Raw genomic sequence first — 26,599 nt, 5'->3', positions numbered from 1 at the left:
CTTTTGACGACATTACAACATGCTGCCTAGCCAATGGTCATAACGGTTATTTTCCACAAGACCAAGGATGGGAAGTCGTCTTAGTAAAACCAGAATGCATGACTTGTTTCTGGACTTATGAATTACGTGTCTTTATTTCCTTTGCTGAACAACTTGCGTATTAACTAGATTTATCTTCAAAACTTTCCTGTATCATAGTGTACTATATTTCATGTTATATGTAATATAGCGAAGTTGTAAGTTTGAAGAATATTTGTATGTGATATATTATTATAATCAGTTTTTCATATGGAATTGTAGTAGTTGAATTGTATATTAGCTACTAAGTATGAACTTAACGGGTAGGTAGTACCCGAATTTAAACTTATAAAATGCTAATATGAAGAAAAAGCTTTTATAAATGAGTTCATATTATGCTATGAAATACTATAGACTACTCTTAATATTCTGTATGATTAACTCGATTCAGTTAGCTATTTTGAAGGAAATGGCACCGACTACTCGACACACCAAGAATATGAGCGAAGAGGAATTTCGTACCTTTCTTGCTGCAAACATAGCCGCAGTACAGGCTGCAGTACATACCAACAATAACTCTGAATCTAGCAATGCAGCTAACGGCGCAAGAAATCGTGTAGGATGCTCCTACAAAGAATTCACTGCCTGCAAACCTTTGGAATTTGATGGAACCGAAGGACCAATTGGATTGAAACGGTGGACCGAGAAAGTCGAATCGGTGTTTGGCATAAGTAAGTGTACTGAAGAGGACAAAGTTAAGTACGCTACGCATACCTTCACAGGTACTGCGTTAACGTGGTGGAACACCTATCTTGAACAAGTAGGACAAAATGCTGCTTACGCACTACCGTGGTCGGCATTCAAGCAATTGATGAACGAGTAGTACCGTCCTAGAAACGAAGTCAATAAACTCAAGTCAGAACTTAGAGAGTTACGAACACAAGGGTTCGACGTTACCACATATGAACGACGATTCACAGAGTTGTGCCTATTGCGTCCGGGAGCATTCGAAGATGAAGAAGAGAATATCGACGCGTTTGTAAAAGGGTTACCAGTAAGGATTCAAGAAGATGTGAGTTCACACGAGCCCGCTTCTATACAGAAGGCAAGTCGAATGGCTCATAAACTCATAAATCAGATTGAGGGAAGAATTAAAGAGCAGGCGGCCGAAGAAGCCAACACGAAATAACTCAAGAGGAAGTGGGAGGAAAACGGTGACAAGAGTCACCAGTACAACAACAACAACAATTACAACCACAATCGCAACAACTATCCCAACAACCGCAACAACAATCGCAACAATAACTGCAATCCTAACAATAACGTCAACAAACGTCCTAACAACAACTACAACAACCGTTCTAACAATAATAACAATCTCAACAACAACCTCAATAACAACAACGACAACAAAAACCAAAAATTCCAAAGGTGTGAAGAGAATCACCCGGGGTTCTGCACAACATTTTGCAACAGGTGTAAAAGAAATGGTCATAGCATGACAAAGTGTGAGGTCTACAGACCAATGTATAACAGAACTAAAGGAACAAATAATGACGGAACGAGTAATGTCGGAACAAGTAGTGTCGGAGCAAGTACTGCCAACGTAGTCTGTTATAAATGTGGAAAACCGGGTCACATTATTAAAAATTGCCTGAATCAGGGGAATACTAATGGTCAGGGCCGCGGAAGAGTTTTCAATATTAATACGGCAGAAGCGCAGGAAGACCCGGAGTTTGTTACGGGTACGTTTCTCATTGATGATAAATCTGCTTATGTTTTATTTGATTCGGGTGCGGATAGAAACTATATGAGTAGAGAATTTTGTGCTAAATTAAGTTGCCTATTGACGCCTTTGGATAGTAAATTTTTACTCGAATTAGCAAACGGTAAATTAATTTCAGCAGATAATATATGTCGGGAGAGAGAAATTAAACTGGGGGATGAAACGTTTAAAATTGATTTACTACCAGTCGAGTTAGGAAGTTTTGATGTAATAATTGGCATGGATTGGTTGAAAAAGGTGAGAGCAGAGGTCGTTTGTTACAAAAATGCGATTCGCATTATGCGTGAAAAAGGAAAACCTTTAATGGTATACGGAGAAAAGAACAACGCGAAATTAAATCTTATTAGTAGTTTGAAGGCGCAAAAACTAATAAGAAAAGGTTGTTACGTCATTCTAGCACACATCGAGGAAGTTAAACCTGAAGAAAAGAACATCAGTGATGTTCCCGTCGCAAAAGAATTTCCCGATGTATTTCCGAAAGAATTACCAGGATTACCCCCACATCGATCCGTTGAATTTCAAATAGACCTTGTACCAGGAGCTGCACCAATAGCTCGTGCTCCATACAGACTCGCACCCAGCGAAATGAAAGAATTACAAAGTCAGTTATAGGAACTTTTAGAGCGTGGTTTCATTCGACCAAGCACATCACTGTGGGGAGCTCCTGTTTTGTTTGTCAAGAAGAAGGATGGTACATTCAGGTTGTGTATCGACTACCGAGAGTTGAACAAACTTACCATCAAGAATCGTTATCCACTACCAAGAATCGACGACTTATTTGATCAACTACAAGGCTCGTCAGTTTATTCGAAGATTGATTTACGTTCTGGATATCATCAAATGCGGGTAAAGGAGGATGATATTCTGAAGACTGCTTTCAGGACGCGTTACGGTCATTACGAGTTTATGCCGTTTGGATTGACTAACGCACCAGCTGTGTTCATGGACCTCATGAACCGAGTGTGTGGGCCATATCTTGACAAGTTTGTCATTATTTTCATCGATGACATACTTATTTACTCGAAGAATGATCAAGAACACGAAGAACATTTGAGAAAAGTGCTAGAGTTGCTGAGAAAAGAAAAACTGTACGCTAAGTTTTCAAAGTGTGCATTTTGGTTGGAAGAAGTTCAATTCCTCGGTCACATAGTGAACAAAGAAGGTATTCAGGTGGATCCAGCAAAGATTGAAACCGTTGAAAAGTGGAAAACCCCGAAAACTCCGAAATATATACGCCAGTTTTTAGGACTAGCTGGTTACCACAGAAGGTTCATCCAAGACTTTTACAGAATAGCAAAACCCTTGACTGCATTAACGCATAAAGAGAAGAAATTTGAATGGAAAGATGAACAAGAGAAAGCGTTTCAATTGTTAAAGAAAAAGTTAACTAAGACACCTATATTGTCATTACCTGAAGGGAATGATGATTTTGTGATATATTGTGACGCCTCAAAGCAAGGTCTCGGTTGTGTATTAATGCAACGAACGAAAGTGATTGCTTATGCGTCTAGACAATTGAAGATTCACGAACAGAATTATACGATGCATGATTTGGAATTAGGCGCGGTTGTTTTTGTATTAAAGACTTGGAGGCACTACTTATATGAGGTCAAAAGTATTATATATACCGACCACAAAATTCTTCAACACATATTTAATCAGAAACAACTGAATATGAGGCAGCGTAGGTGGATTGAATTGTTGAATGATTACGACTTTGAGATTCGTTACCACTCAGGGAAGGCAAATGTGGTAGCCGAAGCCTTGAGCAGAAAGGACAGAGAACCCATTCGAGTAAAAGCTATGAATATAATGATTCACACTAACCTTACTACTCAAATAAAGGAGGCGCAACAAGGAGTTTTAAAAGAGGGAAATTTAAAGGATGAAATACCCAAAGGATCGGAGAAGCATCTTAATATTCGGGAAGATGGAACCCGGTATAGGGCTGAAAGAATTTGGGTACCAAAATTTGGAGATATGAGAGAAATGGTACTTAGAGAAGCTCATAAAACTAGATACTCAATACATCCTGAAACGGGGAAGATGTACAAGGATCTCAAGAAACATTTTTGGTGGCCAGGTATGAAAGCCGATGTTGCTAAATACGTAGGGGAATGTTTGACGTGTTCTAAGGTCAAAGCGGAGCATCAGAAACCATCAGGTCTACTTCAACAACCTGAAATCCGGGAATGGAAATGGGAAAAGATTACCATGGATTTCATCACTAAATTGCCAAGGACTGCAAGTGGTTTTGATACTATTTGGGTAATAGTTGATCGTCTCACCAAATCAGCACACTTCCTGCCAATAAGAGAAGATGACAAGATGGAGAAGTTAGCACGACTGTATTTGAAGGAAGTCGTCTCCGGACATGGAATACCAATCTCTATTATCTCTGATAGGGATGGCAGATTTATTTCAAGATTCTGGCAGACATTACAGCAAGCATTAGGAACTCGTCTAGACATGAGTACTGCCTATCATCCACAAACTGATGGGCAGAGCGAAAAGATGATACAAATGCTTGAAGACATGCTACGAGCATGTGTTATTGATTTCGGAAATAGTTGGGATCGACATCTACCATTAGCAGAATTTTCCTACAACAACAGCTACCATTCAAGCATTGAGATGGTGCCGTTTGAAGCACTTTATGGTAGAAAGTGCAGGTCTCCAATTTATTAGAGTGAAGTGGGGGATAGACAGATTACGGGTCCAGAGATAATACAAGAAACTACCGAGAAGATCATCCAAATTCAACAACGGTTGAAAACCGCCCAAAGTCGACAAAAGAGGTACGCCGACATTAAAAGAAAAGATATAGAATTTGAAATTGGAGAGATGGTCATGCTTAAGGTTGCACCTTGGAAAGGCGTTGTTCGATTTGGTAAATGAGGGAAATTAAATCCAAGGTATACAGGACCATTCAAGATTATTGATCGTGTCGGACCAGTAGCTTACTGACTTGAATTACCACAATAACTCGCGGCTGTACATAACACTTTCCACATCTCGAATTTGAAGAAATATTTTGCTAAATAAGATCTCACTATTCCATTAGACGAAATCCAAATCAACGAAAAACTTCAATTCATCGAAGAACCCGTCGAAATAATGGATCGTGAGGTTAAAAGACTTAAACAAAACAAGATACCAATTGTTAAGGTTCGATGGAATGCTCGTAGAGGACCCGAGTTCACCTGGGAACGTGAAGATCAGATGAAGAAGAAATACCCGCACTTATTTCCAGAAGATACGTCAACACCTCCAACTGCTTAAAATTTCGGGACGAAATTTATTTAACGGGTAGGTACTGTAGTGACCCGAACTTTTCAATGTTTATATATATTAAATGAAATTGATATTTACATGATTAAGTATTTCCAACATGTTAAGCAATCAAACTTGTTAAGACTTGATTAATTGAAATAGGTTTCATATAGACAATTGACCACCCAAGTTGACCGGTGATTCACGAACGTTAAAACTTGTAAAAACTATATGATGACATATATATGATTATATATATAATTAACATGATATTATGATAAGTAAGTATCTCATTAGGTATTTTAACAATGAGTTATATACATAAAATTGTGTTTATTGAATTAAGAAACTCTAAACGAAATATGTAACGAGTATCGTTGCAACAACATTTAACTGTATATATATATATATATCATACTAAGATACATTAATATATCATAATATCATGATAATGTAATAATTTAACATCTCTTTAGATATAATAAATAATGGGTTAACAATATTTAACAAGATCGTTAACCTAAAGGTTTCAAAACAACATTTACATGTAACGACTAACGATGTCTTAACGACTCAGTTAAAATGTATATACATGTAGTGTTTTAATATGTATTCATACACTTTTGAAAGACTTCAAGACACTTATCAAAATACTTCTACTTAACAAAAATTCTTACAATTATATCCTCGTTCAGTTTCATCAACAATTCTACTCGTATGCACCCGTATTCGTACTCGTACAATACACAGCTTTTAGATGTATGTAATATTAGTATATACACTCCAATGATCAGCTCTTAGCATCCCATGTGAGTCACCTAACACATGTGGGAACCATCATTTGGCAACTAGCATGAAATATCTCATAAAATTACAAAAATATGAGTAATCATTCATGACTTATTTACATGAAAACAAAATTACACATCCTTTATATCTAATCCATATACCAATGACGAAAAACACCTAAAAACACTTTCATTCTTCAATTTTCTTCATCTAAGTGATCTCTCTCAAGTTCTATCTTCAAGTTCTAAGTGTTCTTCATAAATTCTATAAGTTCTAGTTTCATAAAATCAAGAATACTTCCAAGTTTGCTAGCTTACTTCCAATCTTGTAAAGTGATCATCCAACCTCAAGAAATCTTTCTTATTTACAGTAAGATATCTTTCTAATACAAGGTAATACTCATATTCAAACTTTGATTCAATTTCTATAACTATAACAATCTTATTTCGAGTAGAAATCTTACTTGAACTTGTTTTCGTGTCATGATTCTGCTTCAAGAACTTTCAAGCCATCCAAGGATCCTTTGAAGCTAGATCCATTTGTCTCTTTTTCAGTAGGTTTATCCACAAAACTTGAGGTAGTAATGATGTTCATAACATCATTCGATTCATACATATAAAGCTATCTTATTTGAAGGTTTAAACTTGAAATCACTAGAACATAGTTCAGTTAATTCTAAACTTGTTCGCAAACAAAAGTTAATCCTTCTAACTTGACTTTTAAAATCAACTAAACACATGTTCTATATCTATATGATATGCTAACTTAATGATTTAAAACCTGAAAACACGAAAAACACCGTAAAACCGGATATACGCCATTGTAGTAACACCGCGGGCTGTTTTGGGTTAGTTAATTAAAAAATATGATAAATTTTGATTTAAAAGTTGTTCTTCTGAGAAAATGATTTTTCTTATGAACATGAAACTATATCCAAAAATCATGGTTAAACTCAAAGTGGAAGTATGTTTTCCAAAATGGTCATCTAGACGTCGTTCTTTCGACTGAAATGACTACCTTTACAAAAACGACTTGTAACCTGTAATTCCGACTATAAACTTATACTTTTTCTGTATAGATTCATAAACTTAAGTTCAATATGAAACCATAGCAATTGGATTCACTCAAAACGGATTTAAAACGAAGAAGTTATGGGTAAAACAAGATTGGTTATTTTTGCTTGTTGTAGCTACGTGAAAATTGGTAACAAATCTATATTAATCACATCCTAGCTAACTTATATTGTATTATACATGTATTCTAATATATTATGTAATCTTGGGATACCATAGACACGTATGCAAATGTTTTGACATATCATATCGACCCATCTATATATATTATTTGGAACAACCATAGACACTCTATATGCAGTAATGTTGGAGTTAGCTATACAGGGTTGAGGTTGATTCCAAAAATATATATACTTTGAGTTGTGATCTAGCCTGAGACGTGTATACACTGGGTCGTGGATTGATTCAAGATAATATATATCGATTTATTTCTGTACATCTAACTGTGGACAACTAGTTGTAGGTTACTAACGAGGACAACTGACGTAATAAATTTAAAACAGTAAAATGTATTAATAATGTTGTAAATATATTTTGAACATACTTTGATGTATATGTACATATTTGTTATAGGTTCGTGAATCGACCAGTGGCCAAGTCTTACTTTCCGACGAAGTAAAAAATCTGTGAAAGTGAGTTATAGTCCCACTTTTAAAATCTAATATTTTGGGATGAGAATACATGCAGTTTTATAAATGTTTTACGAAATAGACACAAGTAATTGAAACTACATTATATGGGTGAATGATCGAAGCCGAATATGCCCTTTTTGCTTGGTAACCTAAGAATTAGTAAACCGATCTACTAATTGACGCGAATCCTAAAGATAGATCTATTGGGCCTAACGAACCCCATCCAAAGTACCGGATACTTTAGTAATTCGAATTCGTTTATATCATGTCCGAAGGATTTCCCGGAATGATAGGGGATATTCTTATATGCATCTTGTTAATGTCGGTTACCAGGTGTTCACCATATGAATGAATTTTATCTCTATGTATGGGATGTATATTGAAATATGAAATCTTGTGGTCTATTATTATGATTTGATAATATATAGGTTAAACCTATAACTCACAAACATTTTTGTTGACGTTTTAAGCATGTTTATTCTCAGGTGATTATTAAGAGCTTCCGCTGTTGCATACTAAAATAAGGACAAGATTTGGAGTCCATGCTTGTATGATATTATGTAAAAACTGCATTCAAGAAACTTATTTTTGATGTAATATATTCTTATTGTAAACCATTATGTAATGGTCGTGTGTAAACGGTATATTTTAGATTATCGTTATTTGATAATCTACGTAATGCTTTTTAAACCTTTATCGATAAAATAAAGGTTATGGTTGTTTTAAAAATGAATGCAGTCTTTGAAAAATGTCTCATATAGAGGTCAAAACCTCGCGACGAAATCAATTAATATGGAACGTTTATAATCAATATGAACGGGACATTTCAACACTAGCGCCTTTTAATGTTTCTATTCGATATAGTCTAGGATATGCGTCTTTTAGAGGTTCTTCACCAAGAGCATTCTAGTCGTCTACTATAATAGAAATTGCCGTTTTCGATAAACGCTGCCGTCTTGTTTTTTCCACATAGATAAGGTTTACAATATATTTCTATTTTGACAAGTTGTTAACTACTACACAATGGCTCAGCTGGTAATGTAACATTTTCAAGTTTAGTCGGCGCACTATGGCACATGTTCGATTCTATCTATCTTCTTTATAATTTTCCATGTTTGTAGGAACTCTATAATTAACTTTTATAGAGAGTAAGTTTTATTCAACTTAACCACATTCGCGATAGTATGCCACCCACACACACGTTAACAGAAAATTCAATTCGCGACGATGTTGGAAGTACAATCGAAGGTTGAATTACCTTTAGTATTTTCAACTTCTCTTTTAATTTTATTTTTATCTATAATTATATTTAACAATATACTAATTTGCGTAATTGCCCGCTACAGTATAACAGTAAAGTGTGATTGCCCGCTACAGTATAACAGTACCTCACCTTGCTGTGTTTTTTTTTCTCTAACTAATCCAGACTCTTCCTCTCCATCCTATCCAGCCTCTTCTCTAACATCACCATTGCCACCATCTTCGCCGCCGTCAACACCAACGCCACCCTCGCCGGCATTTACACCGGCACAACCTAAACACCATTGCCATGTTCATCGCTTTATTCACTCTAAATACAGAGTACTTACTAATCTTTTTCTCTACTTCACCAATTTTCTCCACCGCTACCATTTGTTTCATACTTCATTACAAAAATTTGTAGATGTTTGCTGCACCAGATTCTTTAAGGTATGTTTTTTTCCTTCTCATCTTCGGCCAAATTGGAATAGTGAGCGAAAGTTGTCATTTTTCAAAATCAACTTGAGATTCAATCATACTTTGCGAGATTAATGGAAACTTACTATTTTCGTGATTCTTGACAATCGAGCATCATTGTCGGTATAAATTAGGGTTTTGGGCATCGCTTTGATTTTGATCATTAGATTTGTGCGAAAAAATTAGGTATTCGGTCGATTAGTTAGGGTTTGAGGCAATCCAACTAAAATTGTTATCATCGTTATTGTAGCCATCGAAGAATTTTACATACGTTTGCTTATTGTAAGTGTATCGAAATTTTAAATTTTTTGCTTGCTGTTGCAAATGATTTTGATTTTTTTTTATGAGCTTACAACAATTGTTAAAGCCTACATATAACAACTGTAAGTGTTCTCGATTTTTTTTTATTTTTTATTTGGTTTTCATCACAATTAGACAATATTTGATTGCTTTTGTTTGTTGTTTACCCATGATTATAGACGATTGGAACCATGGTTTAGAGTTATAATTGGGGAGTTGATCCGTACACCACTTGTTTTTTGCCATACACCACCAAACTACAATCTTTGACTATTTTACCCTTTCTAACTCAAGGCCCTTTTCTCTAAATTAATTATGAGAAAGGGTAAAATGGTCCAAAATTAAATTTTGGTGGTGTATGGCAAAAAGTAAGTGGTGTACGTATCAGCTCCCTTATAATTGTTTGATTGTTTAGGGTGCATTGCTCTAATAAAGAAGGAAGAAGTTAATAGAGTGTTTTTTATACTTCAGTAACTTTGAAGTTTAACTGTCAGGGAGCATTAAGTGGATTTACAAGGTTTTTATTCTTTGATCGTATCGCATCTCTGGTGGCTATTCGATGTTGCGGTTGCTCATGAAAAGGGAGGAACTGGGTTTTGCATTTAACATCCGCTAAACATTAAGCAAGGTAACATGAATCATTAATGAAAATAATTTATCTTGCTACACTTTAGTTTAATGAGTTTAGGTCTAATTTTGCCATCTCTTTAATAAGTTTTAGGTCTAAAAACCACATTCAATTTATGTTGAAGGTTGTTTCAATTTGTTGTACGGTTATTACCTAAATGTATTCCAATAGTATTATTAATGAGTTGTCTACCATGTTTGTGTTGTTAAAATGATATGTGTATTTTTTTTGCAGGACTATGTATTTGGTGCAACCATGTCAAAAATGCGAATATACGTTGGAAAGCACCTTAAATGTGAGGTTGTGATAACGAATTCTCATAAATTGAGCCTTGCAAATGGAAAATAACTGGATCATATCTTGGCGTGGCAACATACGAGTTTGGTGATAAAATTTATTTTTTGCAACCATGTATGTTCATACTGCCTTGCCTCGATTTAATTTATATAAATATAATACTAGACATAGTGTAACCGTATCGATCGTCCTTGATTGTAATTTGACATATTTCAGCTGCAAAAATACGTTAGGAAGCATGTTAGGTACGAGGCTGTGATGCACATTCTGTTGGTTGGAAATATATGTATTTAGCCTCAAAGCTACTTTTGATTTCTAAATTTGGGAGACTATATTGGAAACTTTTTGTAAAATCGAAGGAATTAAGATTACGTTCATCCAGTCCGTACGTTAACAGAAATCGCAAATCAGTAGTAAAAGTGTAAGTTGCTCTTTCTCTTGGCTGCATTTTTGACACGGCCCTTAACACTAAATGCCTAAACATTTGTTGTTTTTCTCTGTTTGCAACAAGTAGGGAATGCTACTTTCAAACAAAGTTCATTCCGACCGACACTGTTAAGGCGTTGCAACTACTTGATGGTTGAAAAGGTTAGTTTTTTGTTTAGTACATGCTTACGAAACTCAGGTTTTGTCGATTCTTGACAAAAAGACCTGCTGAAATGGCGTGTTGTTATGGTGTTTGTAAATCTCAATCTTAGATGTCTCTTTAGGACCCTCATGAAAACAGTACAAATGTTATCCGTGAATTGTCTCCACAGATTCATGATTTTAGCCATGATGGTGATGATAATACGAGCATAAATATTGGTTGATGTGATAAAGGAAGCGGAAATTTTCGTTGATTATTTGTTGGATTTGATATAAAGAGATTAGATAACTTTGTGTTTTATAAATAGTATAATAATTTAAGTAATTTTATGCTTTTTTGATAAATGGTATAATGACTAAATTATTTTGATTATTTGATCTGTTGTGTTGCTGAATCTCTAAAACCTAAAAGTATGAACACATGACATGTACTGCACTACCGCGTTTACTTGGATCATTAGCTTTTTATATTATTATATAAATGCTCATTAAATAATTTCACACAGTTTATGCTAATGATGCTTTTTGTAGCACTATGCAGAGGACTTTACGAGATTACGTATGGAGATGACTATCGCTCGCAAAATGCGCGGCAATGCGCGCACCCCTCTACTAGTTACAATTATATTTCGTAAGATTTTAATGTGCAAATTTAACAGATTATCATACACAAATAAAAGTATAGGCAACAAATTTAAAATTAAAATACTTGCAGTGTTCATCTCAATTTAGTAATCCAGTTTTTTTTTTTTTTTTTTTTTTTTTTTTTTTTTTTTTTTTGGTTTTCCAAATTAATAGTGTGTTTTAATAAATGATAAGAATAAGAATATATTTATTTTTAATTCTTTTTTACTTTTAATGTGATAAATTTGTACTCCATCGTACCAATTTAATAGTTCATATTTATTTTTTTCAGAATGGGTGACTCAGTTTAATAGTTTAATTTCATAAATAAATAATAATAATAAGGTAAAATTCTTTTATGTCTTAGTTCAAGCATATAACAAAAATATGTAAAAAGCTATGGGTAAAAATATAAAGTTGAATAGAAGTTCAATGTGATAATTATGTGGACTATTAAATTCGAACGAAGAACATACTTTTTAATATGCGTATTCTAACTATAAATTGCTAAAAATATTTAATGTATATTCGAAAATCACCTATTGTTACAAATAATTTTCCAATGCAATATATATGTCATATTTACAAATGAATAATGTTTAAATTATGAAGCAAAATAATTTTTTCACAGCAATGCACGGTTGTGTATTATCTCGTTTTTAACATACGTACAAGTGTACAACATTGCACGGTCCGAAATGGGAAGATGGCATTGGTCCATTAAAATGTGAGTGGAGGATGAAACATTTCCATAAACGGTAATATCACAAACCTTAAAACTCGTTTACATATATTTGTTATATTTCCAAAAAAAATGAAGCAAACCGACAAATAATTTCACGCCCCTTTACCCTCCGCCTTTCGTTTACCGGCTACAACCGGTTACCTCAATTACCTGACCTTTTAGTACTACTCCGTATTTGTTTCCATTATTGTTGATTATTTTTTTTTTTTTTTTTTTTTCGAAAAAACGAAAACTTTATAATCAATCATTTTTCCGAAAAGAGAAAGGAAAACGCCGAAAATACAAGAGACACGAGGCAAACGCAAGCAGGGCTCGAAGGCAGAAAACTACACCTAACAACATAAACCGAACAAAAGCTAACTAAACTCGAGCCCCGTCAAAAGCCTTCGAACAAGCTACAAACAAGAAAAAGATAAAAAACTATCAACTAAAAAACACTAAATCCAAACCTATTAAATGACATCGTCTTCCTCCTGTCCGGTTTTGTTATTAGCAATTCCATCTTCCACGCAAGCCTTGAAGGAAAAAGTTGAACCATTTTCGGCCCCTTCCCCAGTGTTAGAACACGTCGGAGTGAAACCGTGCTTTCTAAACTCGTCGAAAAAACCTCCTTTTTCTAACGATCGACCCGATCCGGAGCCCACGTAAGACCACTTGCAAGAACCATATACTTGAGCGTCTCTAAACGCATTTTGGATCGCTTTTCCATTCGTATCATCTTCGCTGCAATCCTGTAAACAAAACGAGTTGTCCGACACATGCTTTTTCTTTTTCTTTTCCTTCACCTTACCTTTATCTTTAGCACCATACTTCTTCACTCCGGGCCCACGAAATTTATTCGAATGTGTGAACCAACTCCGACAAAAACCTTTGCACTTCTCATCCGTACAAATACAATGCTTCCTACCCTCACTATTACCCGTAGCAATCTTAGATAAATTGTCTAACAAACATGACGTAGCCAACCTATTCGATTGAGACACTTTCGGCCCCGCAACAACATTAACGGTCTCGCCCAATTTTCTTTTTTTTGTTAACGAACCCATTACTTTCCAAAGCCACATCTATCTCCAAATAATGAACGTCATAAGGACCTGAATTCACTCCAACCGCGCCTCCCGAATTAACACCCTTACCCGAAGCCGAAACCCCACCACAAGTTGTCTGATCCGAAACCATGTGTGACCTGCCCAAACAGTTAGTACCAGTTGTAGCCAATCTCGAGCCCAAAACAGGACTCGAACCTACAGGACTCATAGTAACACCCACAACCTCATCTGCATACACTATATTGTTTGTTGATATACATACAATCCCTACAAAGTTAATACTCGTTGGTCTGAATCTATATTTGTTTTTAAACGATAGTGACTATAATTTATTTATTTTTTAGCGAGAAAACTCTCCTATAACGAGTATAAATAAGCCCCCCAGCGCGAGACCTGGTACCGGGTGAATTGCGCATTATGCGCACCCTCCAATCACACTCCCTTTTTGAACAATTTGACATAGTCAGGAATTGAACCCGGATGGTGTGTGCTTCATTGAACAACTCAGTGGCCGCTCAGACAAGTCTGCGTGGTTATAGTGACTATAACTCTTAGAGAAATAGTTTTAAGCATTAATATAAACGTATTAATTTTTCAGTAGTTGAGGTTCTGAGTTTCTTGCAAGATGTTTCAAGCCCGAATTTTTTCTAGAATGAATATATTGTGGTAGCCAGAGAAAGATTGGAAACAACTAGGAAATAATCCTGCTAGGCTACGTACATCAAAGTATGATGTCGGATTACTCGTCCTCCGGGTAGTCTGAACATGAAAAATCTTCTACCTTTTTTACCTTTTTCTAAAACAAGTAATAATTTTCCATACAATAACGTAACAGAGCACATCACAACAGAAGCATTCTAAGGACCTGAGAATAAAACATGCTAAAAAGTCAACACGAATGTTGGTGAGTTATAGGTTTAATTGCTCGAGTCATAAACATATATAAAGATAGACCACAAGATTTCATCAAAAGTTTATCAATAGATTCTACGTAACAGAGCACCCTGGTAACTAAACTTAACGCTATAGTGATAATTACCCCATTCGTTTTAATACACGCAAACCAACGTGTCTTAAACTCAAATAGCATACGTCCGTTAAAAGGCTAGCGCTCTAGCTCGGACGGGGATGTCAAGCCCTATGGATCCATATACAATTATTCGCGCCCACCAGTCCATATCCTATGTACTGGCAGCTACTAGTTACCAAAGCTAAGGGATTTTCGGTTTAACTCAGTGTAGAATTTAGTATGTACTTGTGTCTTATTGCGTTTAAAATAAATTGCATGTATTCTCAGCCCAAAAATATTTAAAGTATTTAAAAAGGGAGACTATAAACTCACAGTTCAATATTGAGACTCAATATTGTAGGCAAATTGCGTAGACGTAATAATGGTAGACGACTGTATGGTTGGCCTTGGATTCAAGAACAATACCCCGAACAATACCCAATATTTCCTTAGCTTAAAGCGGTTTGAAACCCGAATTAAAACACCCTCAAATATACCTTATTATTATTAAACTTAAATTAAAATTATAATTATAATTATAAATATAAATTTAAATTTACAGAAGAAAGAAAAAGTGATTATATTTCGTCGAGTAAGCTGGCCTTTTATAGGCATGTTTCCTGATTTTGGTCCCCATGCGATCGCATGGATTTTCAGTGCTTTTGCCATGCGATCGCATGGCTGCCTGAACCCCTTTTGTTTGCTAGTTTGTCGACATTAAATAGTGTTTACTGTAGCCCATGCGATCGCATGGGTTTTCAGTGTTTTTGCCATGCGATCGCATGGCCGTCTTTTCCGTTTTTGTTTGCTAGTTCGTCGACATCAAATAGTGTTTTACTGTAGCAAATAGTGTTTTACTGTAGGAAAGTAATTTTTACTGTAGCAAATAGGGTTTTACTGTAGGAAAGTCGTTTTTACTTGTATATATATATATATATATATATATATATATATATATATATACATACATATAATTGTTCATGAATTGTCGAGAGTAATCAAAGGTAATTGTATATATGAAACAGTTCTAAATTTTTGAGACTCAATCTAACAGACTTTGTTTAACGTGACAAAATAATAAATCGTATAGAGAATTGGTTTAAATAAGTCGAAATTTTCCGGGTCATTACAGTCTATAATCGAATACAAATATCACGTTTGGTTTTTTCGGAATTAAGGTGATAAAAGAAGCATTGAAACCACGAGAGGTTTCCCCATTCTTCCATAACCACTTGAGCGTTATCAATATAACTTGCTTGATTGTTTTCCTATATGCCTTAAAAACTTGAAATTAAAGCCGTACGAGCCTCGTGCTTTTGAACTATCACAATTCTTGATGGCTTCCCAAACTTCAGACTCAACAAAAGGTTTCTCCAGGTCTAATGCAGCCTCTTTAGTGAGCTTTCTGAAAGGAAGATTACTGAAATAAGGAATGTGACTAACATTTTCAAAGGGATCTTTGAACAAGTTTTAATAGAAACGAAATGCTTCCTTTTTTCAACTCGATTGTATCTTCCGCCCATTCGCCATTAATGTTCAATCCCAAATTTTGTTTGCATTTTTTCTACGCAGAATATAAGAATGAAAATATTTGAGTTTTCGTCTCCTTCCAATGCCTATCTCATTTTGGCTTTTTGTTTCCCGGTGACTTGTTTAGTGTTACCTATTCCTAGCTTTGATGTAGTACTAGGAATGGATTGGTTGAGCTCGCTTAGGGCTAATATTAAGTGTGATAGGAAAATGATTACCTTTCGTTCGACCGATGGAACCCGTGTTGTGGCCCGAGGGGAGCGGGGAGGGTATAATTTTCTGTTGATAACCATGATGAAAGCGAAAAAGTCGATGGCAAAGGGTTGTGAATCATTTCTTGCATATGTGATTGATGCGAAGAAAGAAAAGAAAACAGTGGCCGATATTCCGATAGTATCAGAATTTCCCGAAGTGTTCCCAGATGAGTTACCAGGTCTGCCGCCGGTAAGGGAAGTTGAATATAAGATTGAATTGGTTCCTGGAACAACTCCAGTTGCAAAAGCTCCATACCGATTAGCGCCGTCTAAAATCCGTGAAATGATGTCACAGATTCAAGAACTATTAGATCGTGGGTTTATCCGACCGAGTTCTTCACCGTGGGGTGCTCCGGTATTGTTTGTTAAAAAGAAAGATGGGTCAATGCGTATGTGTATTGATTATCGTGAATTGAATAAAAGAACAGTGAAGAATAAGTATCCGTTACCTCGAATAGACGATTTGTTCGATCAGTTACAGGGTGCTTCATTCTTTTCTAATATAGACTTACGATCCGGATATCATCAGGTTCGTGTTGCTGAATCAGATATACTGAAAATAGCGTTCAGAACAAGGTATGGTCATTATGAATTTCTTGTCATGCCGTTTGGGTTGACGAATGCGCCAGCAATCTTCATGGATCTAATGAATAGAGTGTGTCACCCGTTCTTAGATAAGTTTGTGATTGTGTTTATAGATGATATACTAGTGTATTCAAAGACCGAAAGTGAACATGCTGAACATCTGAGACAGGTTTTGAACATGTTGAAACGTGAACAACTATTTGCAAAATTTTCAAAGTGTGAATTTTAGTTACGTGAAGTGCAGTTTTTGGGTCATGTGATTTGTGCCGAAGGTATAAAAGTTGATCCGACAAAGATAGAAGCGGTAATGAATTGGAATTCTCCGAAGACTCCGACTGAGATTAAGAGTTTTCTGGGATTAGCCGGTTATTATAGCAGATTTATCAAGGATTTCTCGAAAATAGCGGGTCCGTTGACTAAGTTAACTCGTAAAGATGTAGCCTTTCGATGGACTGATGAACAGGAAAAGGCTTTTCAGATTTTGAAACAGCTACTGTGTCAGGCACCAGTGTTAGCCCTTACCAGAAGGTTCAGACAACTTCGTGCTATACTGTGATGCATCATATGCTGGGTTGGGTTGTGTATTAATGCAAAGAGATAAAGTAATCGCCTACGCCTCGCGACAGTTGAAAGTTCATGAGAAGAATTATCCAGTGCATGATCTTGAAATGGCTGCAGTAGTGTTTGCTTTGAAACTGTGGAGACACTATTTGTATGGAACCCATTGTGTTATATGTACAGATCACAAGAGTTTGCAGTATATCTTCTCACAGAAAGAATTGAATATGCGTCAGAGACGATGGCAAGAGTTGATCAAAGATTACGATTGTGAAATTAAATACCATCCGGGTAAGGCAAATGTGGTTGCAGATGCGCTAAGTCGTAAAAAGTCAAGTGAAAATGTGAAATTTCTTCGTTTGAATATAACTTCAGATTTGATTAACAGCTTAAAAACCATTCAGGCCTGTGCTTTAGAGGACGAACATATTAAATCTGAATAAATGACCAAACGAAAAGTGGACTTAATTGATGACTCATGTGGACTAAAGACCTTAAACAATCGTGTTTGGGTGCCTAAGCTTGGAGATTTGAGGGATTTAATCATGACGGAAGCTCACAAATCCAGATTGACAGTACATCCGGGTAGTAATAAGATGTATCATGATTTGAAAACAGTGTATTGGTGGCCAACAATGAAATCAGATATCGCCCGTTATGTCGAAAAGTGTCATATATGTGCTCAATTGAAGGCCGAACATCAGAAACCTTATGGTTCGTTACGTCAGTTACAGATTCCAGAGTGGAAATGGGAACATATAACGATGGATTTTGTGACCAAATTACCTCGAACTCAGAAAAGACATGATATGATTTGGGTAATAGTGGATCACCTAACTAAAAGTGCTCATTTTCTTGCTACTCGTGAAACAGCTTCGTTAAGTGAGTTAGCCGAATTGTATATAAACGAGATAGTTAGTCGACATGGTGTGCCATTATCGATCGTTTCAGACAGAGATTCCAGATTTGTGTCGAATTTTTGGAATAGTCTTCAACAGAATTTGGGTACACGTGTGAATTTAAGTACAGCTTATCATCCTCAGACAGACGGTCAGAGTGAAAGAACGATACAGACTTTGGAGGATATGTTAAGGGCTTGTGTATTAGAATACGGTGGTTCGTGGGATACACATTTGCCGTTGGTCGAATTTGCGTATAATAATTCATATCATTCGAGTATAGGGATGCCGCCCTATGAAATGTTATACGGTCATCGTTGCAGAACTCTGACTTGTTGGTTAGAAGCCGGGGAGAAACAGTTTGCAGGTCCCGAAATTGTTCAAATGACAGCTGAAAAAGTTGCAATTGCGAGAGAAAAGTTGAAAGCCGCTAGAGATAGGCAGAAAATGTATGCTGATCCGCGTAGACGTCCGGTAACCTTTAATGTGGGTGAACGAGTGTATCTGAAAGTTTCGCCGTGGAAAGGGGTTATCAGATTCGGTAAACGTGGTAAGTTAGCACCGAGATTTATTGGTCCGTTTCCGATCAGTGAAGTGTTGAATGATCAGACTGTGGTGTTAGATCTTCTGCCAGAGTTAGCTGGTATTCATAATACATTCAACGTATGTTATCTTCGTAAGTGTAAAGTCGACGATGAAACACAACTTCTTCCTTTAGAAGATTTAAGGGTCGATTTGAATAAGAAATTGGTGGAAGAGGCGGTCCGTGTGGTTGACCAAAAGGTGACTAAGCTGAGAAAGAAAGAGATTCCGATGGTGTTGATTGAGTGGAAACACAGTTTGGGTTCTAATCTTACGTGGGAAACGGAAGAGTTGATGAGAAAACGTTACCCTCATTTGTTTGACCAAGACCAGATTCCGAGGACGGAATCTTCTTAAGGGGGGTGGATTTGTAACAGACTGAAACCCGGGCTAGTTGTAAGTTGCTTATTTTGCCTTAGGGTTTGTGCTTAGTCTTAAGTGCTTTTATTTTAATTATTTTATTAGTATTTTATTATAATTGTGTTGTGACCAGTTTGTGACAAGGGTCCCAGAACAGGTTGGTTTATTTAATTTGAACTCCGTTAGGACCGCCTAAGGAGATACGAAAGGTTATCAGATAAGATAACTAGTAAATACCTGTGTGATATGGGGTATGAGTTTATAACTCATTTAAGTGTATGTATCTGGATAGTTCTATCCATTTCTCATTTCATCAAACACATACACGAACACATACACAAACACACACATAAACCCTAATTTGATTTTGTGAGCCTTTGGATTAATTTAAGCTAGAGATATATTCCTTGTGATTTCGTGATCAATATAAGGTATGCATATTATAGATTCATGTATTAATTCTTGCTCAAAATGGGTTTTGTGTTCTTGAATAAAAAGTGTGATTTTAAGCTTGAATCTTCATTTTTGGTGTTTGTTATGCTTAATTGATGTTAGAAATAGGTTGTATATATGTTTAGTAGCTTCCATGTGCTTAAAAACGGATCAAAAACACCAAAAATCGAGTTTTGGGCGAAAAAATCGCAAAAACAGTGAACTGCTTCGAAACCCAATTGCTACAGTATTTTGCTACAGTATTTTGCTACAGTATCTTGCTACAGTACCGAACTGCTACAGTGTCACTATTTGTTACAGTGTTACTATTTGCTACAGTGTCACTATTTGCTACAGTACCGAGTTGCTACAGTACCCCCGAGTGCTACAGTGCCACTATTTGCTACAGTACTTTTATGAAATTGAAACGGACGTAACTTTCAAAACGTAACTCCGTTTTTGATGAATAAACTATCGTTAGAATCATAATAAAGAATACTTTTCAATGGTGAACTTTTAAGAAACTAGATCAAACTGTTTTTGGGCCGCAAAAGGAGTTTTAGTGTGTATGTCGTGTTTTGCACGCACCTGTATGCCATTATTGAGTGGAGTCATGATGTAGACTCATAAAATTATGAATATATGGTGTTATAACCTAGTTAATCGTATGAAATGATTATATTATTTATTGGATATGTATATTAACTTTGTTTGTATTGTTCTCAGGTTATAAGGACAAGGAGGAAGCTCAGAAATAATAACTGAGCAGTTGCTGGTAATTGGTGAGTGGGTCTATCTCCGGATAGAGTTTAAGTAGCATATCATGCTACTGTGGTTGACTCTTTTACCATGCATAGTGTAGAAATTTCCATGTTAGAATAATATAGTATGCCTGATGTTGTATGTGAATTATGTGTACACTGTGTGAATGGTACTAGTCGGGCCTAGGGAGACTGGGGACTCGAGACCGTGCCTAGGAGAGGTTAGAGTCCGTATGAGGTCAACCGTGCCTAGGGGAGGTTGGGTCCATAGGCTACTGATTGTAGAGTATAGTGTGAATGATGCATCCCCTGCATCTGGATAACTATACTGTGAATTGAGTAGCAGGGACTATCGGTAGACTCAAGTCCGATCAGCTATTAGTCGTGTGCTCGTACAAGCCGCTGATCCTCGTATTGTCTTATTGTATGCTAGTTGATAGTTAGCATGTGTTGTTGTTAGTATATAGCTTGTGTGTGACTTAAGCTATATCTGTTAGATAGATTCCATTCACTTAGCGGTGCGCTAATCCCCCACATATTCTCCCCTTGCAGATTTAGGTACTGCTAGTCGGGAAGGGTGCTATTGCAGAAGACATGTTTGACAACCCAACTCTGATGTGGACTTTTGTATAAATAATGTTTTGTGATAACGTAACACCGTTGTGTAAACTTAAACGTAATGACGTGACTTATATTGTGTTTGTTAATAAAGTCTTCCGCTGTGTATTTAAAAAAAAAAAATGGCCGGTGTTACACATAGACATAATGCTTTATGATTTTTGTTTAATTTGCAAAAAGTTATTAGTGATTACATGAGATGGAGAGATGAATGGGTGGTTAAAGTATTAGAATTGGTTTGGTCTATAATTTCAGTTATAAGTATTAGTTGTAATGATATAGGTTAAGGTTTGTGGAATGTTAAAACCAATTGAATATAATTGATGTAGAATGTTACAACATATATAGAAGTACATATTAATAACCTAAACAACATATATAATATATATTTTTCTTGAACAAACCCATGAATTCACGGATCTTTTATTTTGTTTGTTAACGTTTTTTATTTTAAGACTATGCTTTGGATTGCAGTTTTTGAATGTCGTTCTTTCAAGTATTAGGTTAAATGTTGTTGTTTTTAATTTCGTAGAACTTGATGAATTATTTTATTATACTATATACCTAAATATGGACAACACCCTCCAATCATAATCCGCCACATACCCCAAAAACACTGTAGCTACTGTAGCGCACTGTAGCTACAGTAATTTTTTTTTTTTTGGATTGGAGATAATTTATTTAATCTTCTGATTTTATACAACGACCACCAGTTAATATTCGTCTTTTTACATATATTCAAAAAAAAAAGAAAAAAAAACCATGAACTTATTAATTTTTGGGTCTCTTTTCCATCTACACCAGTATTTCATGTCCACCAACCACCTGCAACCGCCACCATCAGCCACTTTACACCACCATGCACTGCCACCTACCACCGCCGATTTCACGGCCGGCTATGACCGTCACCGTCCATAACTTTCAACCACCATCAAATCTGATCTAAAGAAAAAATATCCTGATCCACACATGAGACAAACTTCCGGAACAAAGGGCAATTTAGTGTTTGATGAAATATATAAACATACCTGTGATGACCCGGAAATTTCTGACCAAATTTAAACTTAATCTTTAACGTTTCTGACAAGATAAGCAAAGTCTATGAAGTTGAATCTCAAAATTTTAAACTATTCAATTACCCTTCGGTTATTCTCAACGGATCACGAACGTCATAACATGTATTATATACATATTTTAATAAATATAAGAGTTTTCGATATATACGGAATTATGCGAATAATATTTATATACGAAATGATTAAAAATTTACTATTAAACGATGCTATTTCAAAATAAAAATTTTACGTATTAAGTCATTTTATTTTTATGATATAATTTTTGTATTTTTTTTAAGAAACGAAGTTAAATTAAAAATGTATAATTTTTAAAGCACAACGTACAACGTGTAGCTTAAATAGTTGAATTTAAATTAATTCATTTACTATTCACATGAAAACGACATGATAGAAATTATTAATTATAAGTTACATAACATATCCCTAAGGTATTTAAGAAATACGACTTTTTTTTTTTAAATTTTCGATTGAATTAATTAAAACACGGAGTCGGGTGTCGGCACATAAAATACAAAAATGAGGCGGCTTCAATGTTTTAACACATTTTTATGCACTAATATTATTGTATTATTTAAATTATTATTATTATTATTCGATATATATGACTCATTATAAACAAACATAGAGCCAACAAGTTCTACAAAATATACAAACATACACTTAGTCACTTACATATACCCACACCCAAAAAGACATCACATGGAGATGAAAAGAAGGATTTTTTAGTAGATTACGTCAACAATAACACGAGATTTTAAGTCTAGCTTCGTTCAAGTGCTCGGTTTCTTTCAAAGGTATTTCTTAATTTAACATGAATATTAACATGCTATGAGAAGCTCCTAATCATATAGTATTCATATCCCTAAAAATCAAATCGAGACCAATCAAAAGTAATGATTAAAGTCGTCGAAATAGAAAAGTTACGAGTCTTTAAATATGTCGTTTACTAGTGATTCGGGATACAAAATATTTCAAGATTTACGCTTCTATATTTACACATTTGTTTTTACTAAGCATTAAGAACAAAATTTACAAATTAGAATAAAATATAAAGAGTGAAAAGTTGGTAACTGTTATGTTACTCGAAAATTGAAAGAAACGATGCAGACAAGAAAAGATATTGGAGTAATATTATGATTTACAGCTTAAGCCCCTAGATTATGTATAATTTTACAAATTAGTTTTATAGTATGTCATATTTACTGGTTTACCCCTGAACCATATATATAGGTACAAATAATATGAACAAGTTCATGTTACTTACTAATTTCCTCTTAAGTATAAAAATTAATACGAAACACATCCTTAAATAGTTATTATTTATTTATTAGTATAAGTATTAAATTTATACGATTATCCAGGATACACTCATTTGTGGTCGTCATCTCATTTTTTTCCCCATTAGCTTTCATCACTCGTACTCAGGTGAGTTTCATTTGCTCCCTTTTTAATTGCTTTTGCAAAATATATTTTTGGACTGAGAATACATGCACTTTATTTTAAACGCAATGGATACAAGTACATACTAAATTCTATACTGAGTTTGAACCGAAAATCCCTTAGCTTTGGTAACTAGTAACTGCCGGTTATAAGAACTGGTGGGCGCGAGTAGTAGTATATGGATCCATAGGGCTTGACATCCCCATCTGTGACGACCCGTCCTTATCCACCTGGACGAAGTCATCAACATCTGGTCCCATTGCGATGATCGACTCCAAGTAATATTCTTAAATTTATCAAATGCACAGCGGAAGACTTAATTCGTACCTGAGAATAAACATGCTTAAAAATGTCAACCAAAAGGTTGGTGAGTTCATAGGTTTATCATAACAATCATTTCAATATATTAATAGACCACAAGATTTCATAATCATAAACATAATACACTCGCAAGTGTATGTAAAGCATTCTAAGTGGTTGAGCACTTGGTAACCATACTTAACATTTAATCACGTCGCATATTCCCTTTGTTATGAAATCTCACTACACCGTACCAAGTGTAGTCACCGAAACAAAGTACTGTGCAACCGTTGAATACTGGTCGTCCAGTCCGATTGGGGTTGTCAGGCCCGATAGATCTATCAACAGGATTCGCGTTTACAATACCCATGTAAATAGTAGTTACCAAGCTACAGGGAAATATGCCAGTGGTACAACTCAACGTAGAATGTATTTTTAAGTACTTGTGTCTATTTCGTAAATATTTATAAAAGCAGCGCATGTATTCTCAGCCCAAAAATATATATTGCAAAAGCAATTAAAAAGGGAGCAAATGAAACTCACCATACTGTATTTTGTAGTAAAAATACATATGACGTCATTTAACAAGTATAGGGTTGACTTCGGATTCACGAACCTATATCAGTTATGTATATATGTTAAAACACTTAATCATAATCAAACAAGTTTATATATTAATATTTTAATAATTTATGTCAGGTTAATAAATAGATTAGTCGTAACCATTTATATATATATATATATATATATATATATATATATATATATATATATATATATATATATATATATATATATTATATATTAAATTCTTATTAAAGTATCTTAAAATAATATTATTTATTACAAATATTATATTATGTTTTAAAATTAATATTTACCTATATGATTATATATATACCCAAAAATATATTTATATATGCTATGTAAATTAATTAATGTTAGATAATTATAGATAATAAAACCTGTAAGGAAAATATCATGTAATATTAATATAGCCATGATATATGTAGTAAACTATATTTTTATAAAAGTATCTTTTGTTTGTTAACATAATAAATATAATAATACTAAGTTAATGATAATACTAATACTGAAATGTTGTATGTTAATACCTATAATAATAATAATAATAATAATAATAATAATAATAATAATAATAATAATAATAATAATAATAATAATAAGGTGATAATGTTAATAATGAATAGATAAATAACTACCTCAAATGAGTAATCCTAAAAAAATGCCCAAGTCCGGGTTTGAACCCGCGACGTCCCGCTAACCCGATAATACCCTGAACATTCCATCACCATTTCATTTCTGATTTACCCACTACCCTAAATTATTAACAATAACCCTCCATCATTCTTAATCATAATTATCATCGTCATAATCCTAATCATAATTAACATTTTCATCATTATCTTCATGCTCACCATAATCTAGTAACACCATCTCATCATCGTATCCACCACACCACCTCATGATATCATTAATCCATGAACAAAATACAACATCTTAGCTTTTAAACAAAACGTCCACGTATCAAGAACTATAATGAGCCAAATATATATACTTGAACGTTCTTCTTTATCCCATCAATATCTTAATTGGGGTTTTGGGGTTTCGGCCCAATTGAAACCCATATTAAAATCACGCCCATGAGTAGAACATATGACACGGCCCAAGACTATCTTCAGCCCAACATAAATCTTGACACAACAAAACAATAACATACGGCCCAACCCAAATAAACCCATGATATTTGAATTGATTTAAGAAGCCCGATTCTAATTCGCATAATTTGAATGAATATCAAGTGAGCTGTTTTAATTCGATTAATAACAACACATCCCCACAATGCAACAGAAACGGGACCCTTGTAGTTGTATTTAATCGATCCAAGTAACAAAAATCTATTCAATTTTTATCTTATTATCATAAACAAATTAAAGTTTGTCTTGCAAGTGGGTTTCTACTTTATCTCTTGTTCAACTAGGACCACACAAGCATCCAATATTCTTTCTCTCCATCATTAACATATTGTTTTTATTCTGGTTTGGCTCGACAGAAACAAATAAAGAAAGTATCTGCAAGTCAGGAACATATAATGGTAGGGTGGTGATCAGTTTTAAACGCACAACAGAAATTGAGAGTGTAACGAACCAAGTATATCAGTCGCTTATTGATGTCTGATCAAAATGATAAGTGTGATTTTTAGCTTCGGTTGTTGGGATAGCGACTAGCTATCAGATAGGATTGTGGTGTCGTGGTGGTTGATTGAAAAGAGAAAATAGCGAGTGGCAATGATTTTTGGTTACAGTGACATGGTCTTCCATCATAGTTAAGAGAGTGAGTGATATAGTGTGTGAGAGAGAGAGAGAGAGAGAGAGAGAGCGTGGACTGTGGTGGTGCTTGGCAGTGGTGGTTATTTCGGTTACATAGGTTGTAACCAACGAGCAAGTAGTAACGGAAAAGAAAGGTGTTCAATGGATTAGCAATGGAAACCCAAATGATTTGAAGGTGGTGGCTATAGTTGATGAAACAGAAAAGATAATATGCAATAGCAGATGACGATGGCTATGATTTAAGAGAGGTGGTTGACGGTTTTTATGGTGGTTTAAGGTCGTGTTTGCAGCAGAGAAACAATAGTAGTTTCGATGGTGTTTTCATG

The 26,599-nt window shown here is 34.9% G+C and overlaps 1 long non-coding RNA gene across 1 annotated transcript; it reads left to right on the top strand.

The window, feature by feature from the left end:
• Positions 1-9,987: 9,987 nt before the first annotated feature.
• Positions 9,988-10,926, top strand: LOC139898991 (uncharacterized). Its single transcript, XR_011777244.1, has 3 exons — positions 9,988-10,215; positions 10,450-10,626; positions 10,729-10,926. It is a non-coding gene; the product is annotated as an uncharacterized lncRNA (long non-coding RNA).
• Positions 10,927-26,599: the final 15,673 nt, after the last annotated feature.

Source organism: Rutidosis leptorrhynchoides, chromosome 3 (assembly GCF_046630445.1).
Source record: "Rutidosis leptorrhynchoides isolate AG116_Rl617_1_P2 chromosome 3, CSIRO_AGI_Rlap_v1, whole genome shotgun sequence".
NCBI classification, from domain to species: domain Eukaryota; kingdom Viridiplantae; phylum Streptophyta; class Magnoliopsida; order Asterales; family Asteraceae; genus Rutidosis; species Rutidosis leptorrhynchoides.
Note: the sequence above shows the minus strand (reverse complement) of the source record. Positions and strands in the feature narration are given on the sequence as shown.